We start from the raw sequence: 7,994 nt of genomic DNA on the forward strand, positions 1-7,994 counted from the left end.
CGTGGTCATGGTTTGACTCCAATAGAATTGACTCTGCATTTTTGATCGCACTCTAGAAGCTATGAGTAATAAATACACTCCAAAATGATTAAATATCACTATTTCAGAGCAAAATAGTAATTACTCTGGAAAAAATACTCACCAATATTTCCTGTGTATACAGCTTAAATATAGTGGCCAAACAATCTCTAATTATCTACTTATTTTTGTATCACTTGTAGCCTTATCACACTATTTAGCAGCGGAGGGAATTAGAATTGTTATACAATTTTTTTTCTTTGAAATGTGGACTCACAATTGAACTTAACCAATACAAATATAGAAAAATATAAAAATATAAAACATATTACTATGACTAACACGGTTGACTTTTCATCAATGTTGGCATGAAAGTTATTAGTTAGAATTAAACGATTTTTAATAATCTAGTCTACTGCTTCTCGCGCTGTGAAAATGAATTTGGTTCTTTGCACTCTGTGAATAACTGAGTCACAATCCAGTTGTTTTCACTGACAAAGATCACATCATAAAATACATATTTGCATGCTGCATAATTTCTTTGGGCCCACTTGAGCAAATTAGCCTTTTACCGATTCTTATTCATAGACAAGAGAGATATTTGAAGCATGACGGACATTTTTTAAATATTAGGCTTATGTTATTATAGGGAATTCAATGTAACAACTCTTGGGTACAGAAATAAGTCATACGTGTAAGACACCACAACATTATCAGGTTTGTTGTGATAAAGAATATTTTTTTATTTTGTATGTACAGTATTTACAGGACATTCAATAAAGCCACGTTTTAGTGCAGAACAACCTTTAAGAGATATACTATATCTACTATGATGTAAAACCTCTCAGAATCACCAAAAAGAGAAATAATTTAATTAAAGACAAACCTTAAAAGATCAGTCAAATGGATCCCAAAGCATGGAAACAATTTAAAAGGTAAACATTTGTAAATAACAAGTTTGTTTTCTAGTGGAACACAGATTTTAAATAAGGGTTCTGATTTTAACGATAAAGAAAAATGCATATTACCGTCACCATTGAGTAATTCAGGAAATGCAATGAGTCAGATTTGAAATCTGGGGAAAATGAGGGCGATATTTTGAAAAGACCACTGAGCATTTCTGAAGTCTTTGATTGTGACAAATTCCTCTGAAAATACTCCCTCAAATCTCTTTGTTGTGAATGACCTTCTACCTTAGGACTGTCACTGTAGTTTGGAAGTTATGGCAAGTTTAAAAAAATGTTTTAAGTAGAAAGTAGGTTTACTGTGATACAATTTTCCATTGCCTTCTGAGATCTGGCATTTTGTCATCCAAAATAATCACCCATTTATTACAAACTTCAAATCCTTGGATTAAAAGCTACACTTTTGCCGGCAACATGATGTCAAAGCATGAGAAACTAAACTATTTGTAAGAGGAATGGCATTGGATGTGCTTTGTGTTTGTTTCCTTTTCTTTAGTTTAAACAGCCAGACGGGAGTTTCCATTTTTAAAAACAAACAGTTTGTGGCAAAATCAAACTAAGGGGAACAGAAACACTTAGATCAGCTTTATAAATTAAATCAAATCCAGTGAAACAGAGGGCTTCTGTTTAGCAAACACACTATAATGTCTACTTTAGCATTTAGCCCTGTGTTAGAGGGAAGAAGGTACGGAGACTCGGACCCACAACAAAGGAGAGTCTTCATTCACAAAACCAGTATCACTTTAACATCAACACTTCTGACGAGGCAAAGTCTCTCCCTGGTTTCTCTGAGCCATTTTGCAGTTTTAGTTTCCTCCTCCTCTTGGTTGTCTCAGTCTCTCTCTTTCTGTCTCTGAGTGCTTGTCTCATATGATTTCCAGAACATCGCAGGGCACGAAGCCTCTCTTCTTTCCACTCGCCACTCTGATGAAGCCGCTGTGTTCGCCCTCACTGCTCACACAGATCTGAGGCAAATAATGAAAATGTACTTTAATAGAAATTGAAAATAACCAGTGCAGTCAAACATACAATAAAACATTTGATCAATGTTAGTAACAGATGGAAGGACACAATATCTGATACTGATGTGAGGTCGATATATATACTTTAAAGTAGCCCTGTTGTCTTTTTTGGCTCCTAGGCCGTTTCTCATGTTTTAGGTTAGGCATTAGGGGTGTAACGGTATCCGTATTCGTCCCGTACCGTCACGGTTCGGCGCATGCAGTCACACCGCGAATACGCCTTTTTTTACGAGTGGGAAAAAAGTCTGTCACTCAGGGCAGTATATATATATATATACTATATATACTATATATAATCCAGGGGGCGGTATTGCGCCTAAAAGCCAGCCGGCCGTAAATAACAAATGAAGAACAAGAACAAAACACAAAAAAACGAACACAATACATGAAGAAGAACAGTTAGTAGCTATGGCGAGTTCACACAACACACAGGAGCTAGAAGACCCACCTGCTTCTTTTAAATCAGGTGTGTGTGGGAACATTTCGGGTTCCCTGTGGACTACAACAATGATGGGGTGCGAGCGGTGGATCGGACGAGGACGGTGTGTCGGCGTTGTTCGACAGCAGTGCGGTATGCTAGTGGTAACACGTCAAACATGCTCAATCACATCCGAGTCAGTCTCAGTCCCCAGCGAGAGGGTTTTCTCGACGGCAGGTGACATAGTTACATTACATTACATTACATTGCATTTAGCTGACGCTTTTATCCAAAGCGACTTACAATAAGTACATTCGACCAGGAAGACACAACCTTGAAGAAAACAGAATCATATAAGTACATCAGGTTTCATAGAGCTAAACATTTCAAGTGCTACTCAACTGGCTTTAGGTAAGCCAGTCCTTTATTAGTATAAAAGTGCTTCGTTAATAGTTCTAACGCTCGAAGTGGAGTCGAAAGAGATGAGTTTTCAGTTTGCGCCGGAAGATGTGCAAGCTATCTGCCGTCCTGATGTCAATGGGGAGCTCATTCCACCATCTTGGAGCCAGGACAGCAAACCCACGTGTTTTCGCCGATGGGAACTTGGGTCCCCCTCGCAGCGAGGGCGCAACGAGTCGTTTGGCTGATGCAGAGCGTAGTGCACGCGCTGGGGTGTGCGGTTTAACCATGTCCTGGATGTAGGAAGGGCCAGATCCATTCGCAGCATGGTAAGCAAGTACCAGTGTCTTGAAGTGGATTCTAGCAGTTACCGGAAGCCAGTGAAGGGAGCGGAGGAGCGGAGTGGTGTGGGAGAATTTAGGAAGGTTGAAGACCAGACGAGCCGCTGCATTCTGGATGAGCTGCAGAGGTCGGATGGCACATGCAGGTAGACCAGCCAGGAGGGAGTTGCAGTAGTCTAGGCGTGAGATGACGAGAGCCTGGACCAGAACCTGAGTCGCTTTCTGAGTCAGCTGGGGACGTATCTTCCTGATGTTGTAAAGCGTGTATCTGCAGCAACGGGTTGTAGCAGCGATGTTTGCAGTGAAGGACAGGTTGTTATCTAGGGTCACACCCAGATTCCTTGCAGTCTGAGTCGGGGAAACAACTGAGGTGCCGATGTTGATTGTTAGGTCAAGAGTGGGACAATCTTTTCCCGGGAGGAAGAGCAGCTCAGTCTTGTCAAGGTTGAGCTTGAGGTGGTGAGCAGACTGAGAGATGTCAGCTAGACAAGCAGAGATGCGTGCAACGACCTGGGTCTCTGAGCGGGGAAAGGACAGAATTAATTGGGTGTCGTCAGCGTAGCAGTGGTAAGAAAAACCATGCGGGCTAGTTACCGCCAACAGATCTGCCCTCACTACTGACAACGTAGACAAACTCATCTTTTTGAAGAACAACTTGAAAATAGAGTAAAGCTTGAGTACCTTTTATGTAAGGGATAATGTGCAGCAACGCGGTCATTATGGGGAAAAGAACACCGACAGGCTGATCAGGAGCCCGACGCGAAGCGGAGGGATCTAGATCGGCATGAAGGTGTTCTTTTCCCCATAATGACCAAGTCGCTGCACATTATCCCGCTTATTACATGGCCACATTCTCAACAAAGTAATATTATGAATCCCAATATTAATTGAAATGCTTTTATGGATTTAGAAAATTATTTTATTGATTTAAAAAATAGTTGTATTGATTTAAATTGACATGCATCCGCTAAGAAAAAAAGTCCGTTGTTACCGTTTGAACTAACGTAGCAACGGCAGGAAGTGCTTCGATAGCGTTTTTGATTACAGATTTGAAAACATCGCTGCTTGCTTTAAAAGTAGCACAATTCATGATGTCAAACCTTGGAAAGTATCTAGATATCCCTGCCCTAATGCCAAAGGAACTGCACACTGAATATGTGTCGCCGTTTGATGTCTATGTCTGGACCGCTGCGTAAAAAGGAGGGTTTCTGCCTGTTACTTCTCCGCTGTTTTCTTGTCCCTCTTGTCTTTTTCTTTTCTTCACTGGGGACTCATCAGCCACTAACCATTACTCCAAATTACTGTGCTCTCCAAATATATTAAAATTAATGTTAAAATCCTCCATGTTGCTATCACACAACAGCGGAAAACTAAAGACAATCAGACAGTTTGCTTGCTTTTCAAACTGTTACATTTGAAAAACAGTTAGAGCGTCTCTTGTCAGTTTGAAAAGCCAACGGTAGGAACTGCTTGCGTTTTTGAGGAGCTTTTTGATTACAGATTTGAAAACATCGCTGCTTGCTTTAAAAGTAGCACAATTCATGATGTCAAACCTTGGAAAGTATCTATATATCCCTGCCCTAATGCCAAAGTAACTGGCAACTGAATATGTGTCGCCGTTTGATGTCTATGTCTGGACCGCTGCGTAAAAAGGAGGGTTTCTGCCCCGTTACTTCTGCGCTGTTTTTCATGTCCCAGTTCGAAAAGCAAACTGCATGCAGTTTGCTTTTCGGCCCAACGGTATACAGATAAATCGACCGGACTTCTTTCTGAAGATGTGAGCGTCCTTAACAACGGTCAATAAGTCCTTGACAGCGGTCTGTCTGTTCGGTATTAACAACGTGTCACGTGTTCTGAATTGACCAATCAGAATCGAGTATTCAACTAAGCCATGTAATAATTAGGCATAATGGCCTCACACACTCACAAGTTAATTACACATGTTAGACATTGCTCCTAAAGGTACAGATTTTATTTAGTTTTTTATTTATCATTGTATTCATTTTATATTTAGACATCAGGAGATGTTATACAGAACTGTATTGCCTTTTATTGATTGTGATTGAAACACTTTATTATTTATTTAAATATTTTCAAGACATTCTTTTTAGTTGTACAGCTTATTTAACCTTTTTGTTTGACATCATAAATAATATGGCCATCTGAGTGTGTGTGTTACTGTTTGTGGTTTGTTGTTAGCTGTGTAATACAGTTAATGATTCCAAATATTAGAGTTCCTTATTTTCATACCAAAACTTGCACTACTGTTAAAAATAAATAACAGCAAAAAAGAATTATGCATTTGGGACTTTTTTTGCTTTTCCTTGTTGTACCGAACCCGTACCAAACCCGTACCGAACCGTGACCCCCAAACCGAGGTATGAACCGAACTGTGACTTCTGTGAACCGTTACACCCCTAATAGGCATGCATCTACTTTGATAACCTGTCAGTTTTCATGTTGAACTGTTCTACAACTACATGCTTTATGGTATTTTGCAAATCTAATAGTCAATAAAGATGTGTATGTATGAACCATAAAGCGCCCACATGTCGTCTAGTCTAAACATAATCAACAAAACTTCAATTTTAATGTTATCTTTGTCTCTCTCATCTCTGTTTTTATGGTCCAGCTCAAAGGGACAATTTACAAACGCAACCTATTTTTAAAGATGATGATGATGATGATGATGTAGTTGTGCTTGTTTATAATATTGCTATGATTATTAGATTCCCTGAATGACACTCTTGATAGATTAGAACACATTGTATCTGCATACTGGCTTTTAGTACGCTCCAAAACCTTCCCCTGGGTTTTGTGTCAACGGAAAAGACAGGCAGCGGGTCACAGACTCTACTCGTTTTATCAGCGGTTTCATCTCCACTGGGGGTTCTTTACTTAAAATCCCAACATGTCCTGGAAAGCATTGTGGGAAAAAAGGGGCATGACCTAAGTAGAGCCATTATACCAAAATGGTAATCTAATGGTTACTCCGGCGAAGGATCCTTTCAGCATACTCCAGTCAATCTTTTCAGGTTATAGGTGAATGCGAGGGAAGAGTAAGGGGCAACGTGGGGGCTGCAGGAGGGTAATAAGATGGCTAAAGAGCTGCTGGATGATGTGAATCTGATGAGCGCTAATGACAAGAGTGTGATCATGAATTACACCCAGGTAGAATGTGGAAGTTTAAATATTCACTCTGAAGGTCATTGCTCCCCTAACCCATAATGACAAGGACGTCCATGTGATCAAGACTGCTGATGTTTCGTTAATTAATAATGTGTTTTGTGTTGTTGTGGCTCTAAAGGCAGGCAATTGACTTTAACAACAATCCCACTGTTAGTTTGTAAATGGGTTTTTCCCCCAAAAAAATACACATAAACTGAGCTATCTAGCCTGTTATACGTTTGATTGATGGGTATTTATCTGGCAGTTTTAAGAATGTACCTCTACATAATAAAACATTTGTGTTTGGCTTATAATCAATGCTATTCATTTATTATCTTATTCCTTTTGCAAGATGTTTATTTATAATTATCATATTTTTACTATCATACTTGCATTTTGTTGTATTTTGCTGTCGTGAAGCACTATCTACTACTATGTCAAAACCCAGAACAGGAAAATAGAAGAAATATAACACGGAGAGTTGCAGATGCAGAAGATAAAGCAGGCCATAATTACAGGGCAGGATAATGAAGGATATAAATAAACACTATTTTAGAAGGGACATCCTACAGCCTGTATTTATGTTAAAACTTTACACTTAACATGTCGATAATCAGCCTATCATCAGCCTATACTCATCATCATCATAAGGTTTATACAGTAGGTGTGTACAGTACCTGTCCCTCCTTTAAGGTGATCTGTCCTTGTTCCTTACAGCCGATGAATGTCCTGTTACACCTGAACACTTGGTCCTCAATCCCAGCCTGATGAACATAGGCCGCCGGGAAGTAACCGATCCTGTCCTCAATAACCCCCTGAAGAAATATATGGAAAATAAACCAGTGGTTAGATAAAATCCTTAAAACACAGTACAGTACATTACTTTCTACCTATACACCTGGGTCATAGATATAAAGAGGATACGCTACGCTCACCTTCAGTACCTAAACATTGTACTGTGCATGTGTAACAACAGTATCCATATCAAACTGACCAGATGTCTCTGTTTATCTACAGCCGGTAGAAAACAGCAGCAGAGTTAAAATGCGTGATGAGTTTCTTCATGGTCTGGAGGTAGCAGGCTGCCTCTGGACAGTCACGTTTTCACCCTTTTGTCTACCCAATGTATCTGTCGTGCAGTTGTGTCAGCCTGTTGCCTCGCTCATATAATTTAGAGCTCCACTTCTTATTTGGGCATTTTGGTGCTTTGTGGAAAATCCACATTTCATGTAAACCGTTCAAAACTGCTTCCGTTATCTTGTAACTTTTAATCTTTGAAGGTTAATTATAATATAAACAGAAAATGTTTAAGATGACTTGTCACTATTCATAATGGTGTTATGAGTTGGTTTTGAACCTACCTTCCACCAGTCATCATTCGAGTCGTCAGCCACTAAGATTATGTCTCCTGCGCTGCAATATAGAGCACAAAAGACAAAGATACTGAAAAAGGGAACGTTTTCCTCCTCTTATCTTCATGGTTTGATGAATCTATGTATAGTGACAGAAATCCCCTTTACAAAGTAAGTAATAATAACCACATCAGTAGTCATTTAGCTAACAGTATAAAAGTTCATTGGCTAGAAACGAGAATCCTGTTCTATGTTATTTCTATGAGAAATTGTTGACTCTTTGTATAATAAGTTTTGTGATTGTTTAGAAG

General features: G+C 39.5%; 1 long non-coding RNA gene across 1 annotated transcript; it reads right to left on the bottom strand.

Annotated features, from left to right (window-relative positions):
• Nucleotides 1-731: 731 nt before the first annotated feature.
• On the bottom strand, nt 732-7,731 carry LOC117547982. Its single transcript, XR_004569275.1, has 3 exons — nt 7,693-7,731; nt 7,009-7,146; nt 732-1,948 (listed from the first exon to the last, which is right to left on the bottom strand). It is a non-coding gene; the product is annotated as an uncharacterized LOC117547982 (long non-coding RNA).
• Nucleotides 7,732-7,994: the final 263 nt, after the last annotated feature.

Source organism: Gymnodraco acuticeps, unplaced genomic scaffold (assembly GCF_902827175.1).
Source record: "Gymnodraco acuticeps unplaced genomic scaffold, fGymAcu1.1, whole genome shotgun sequence".
Classification (NCBI taxonomy): domain Eukaryota; kingdom Metazoa; phylum Chordata; class Actinopteri; order Perciformes; family Bathydraconidae; genus Gymnodraco; species Gymnodraco acuticeps.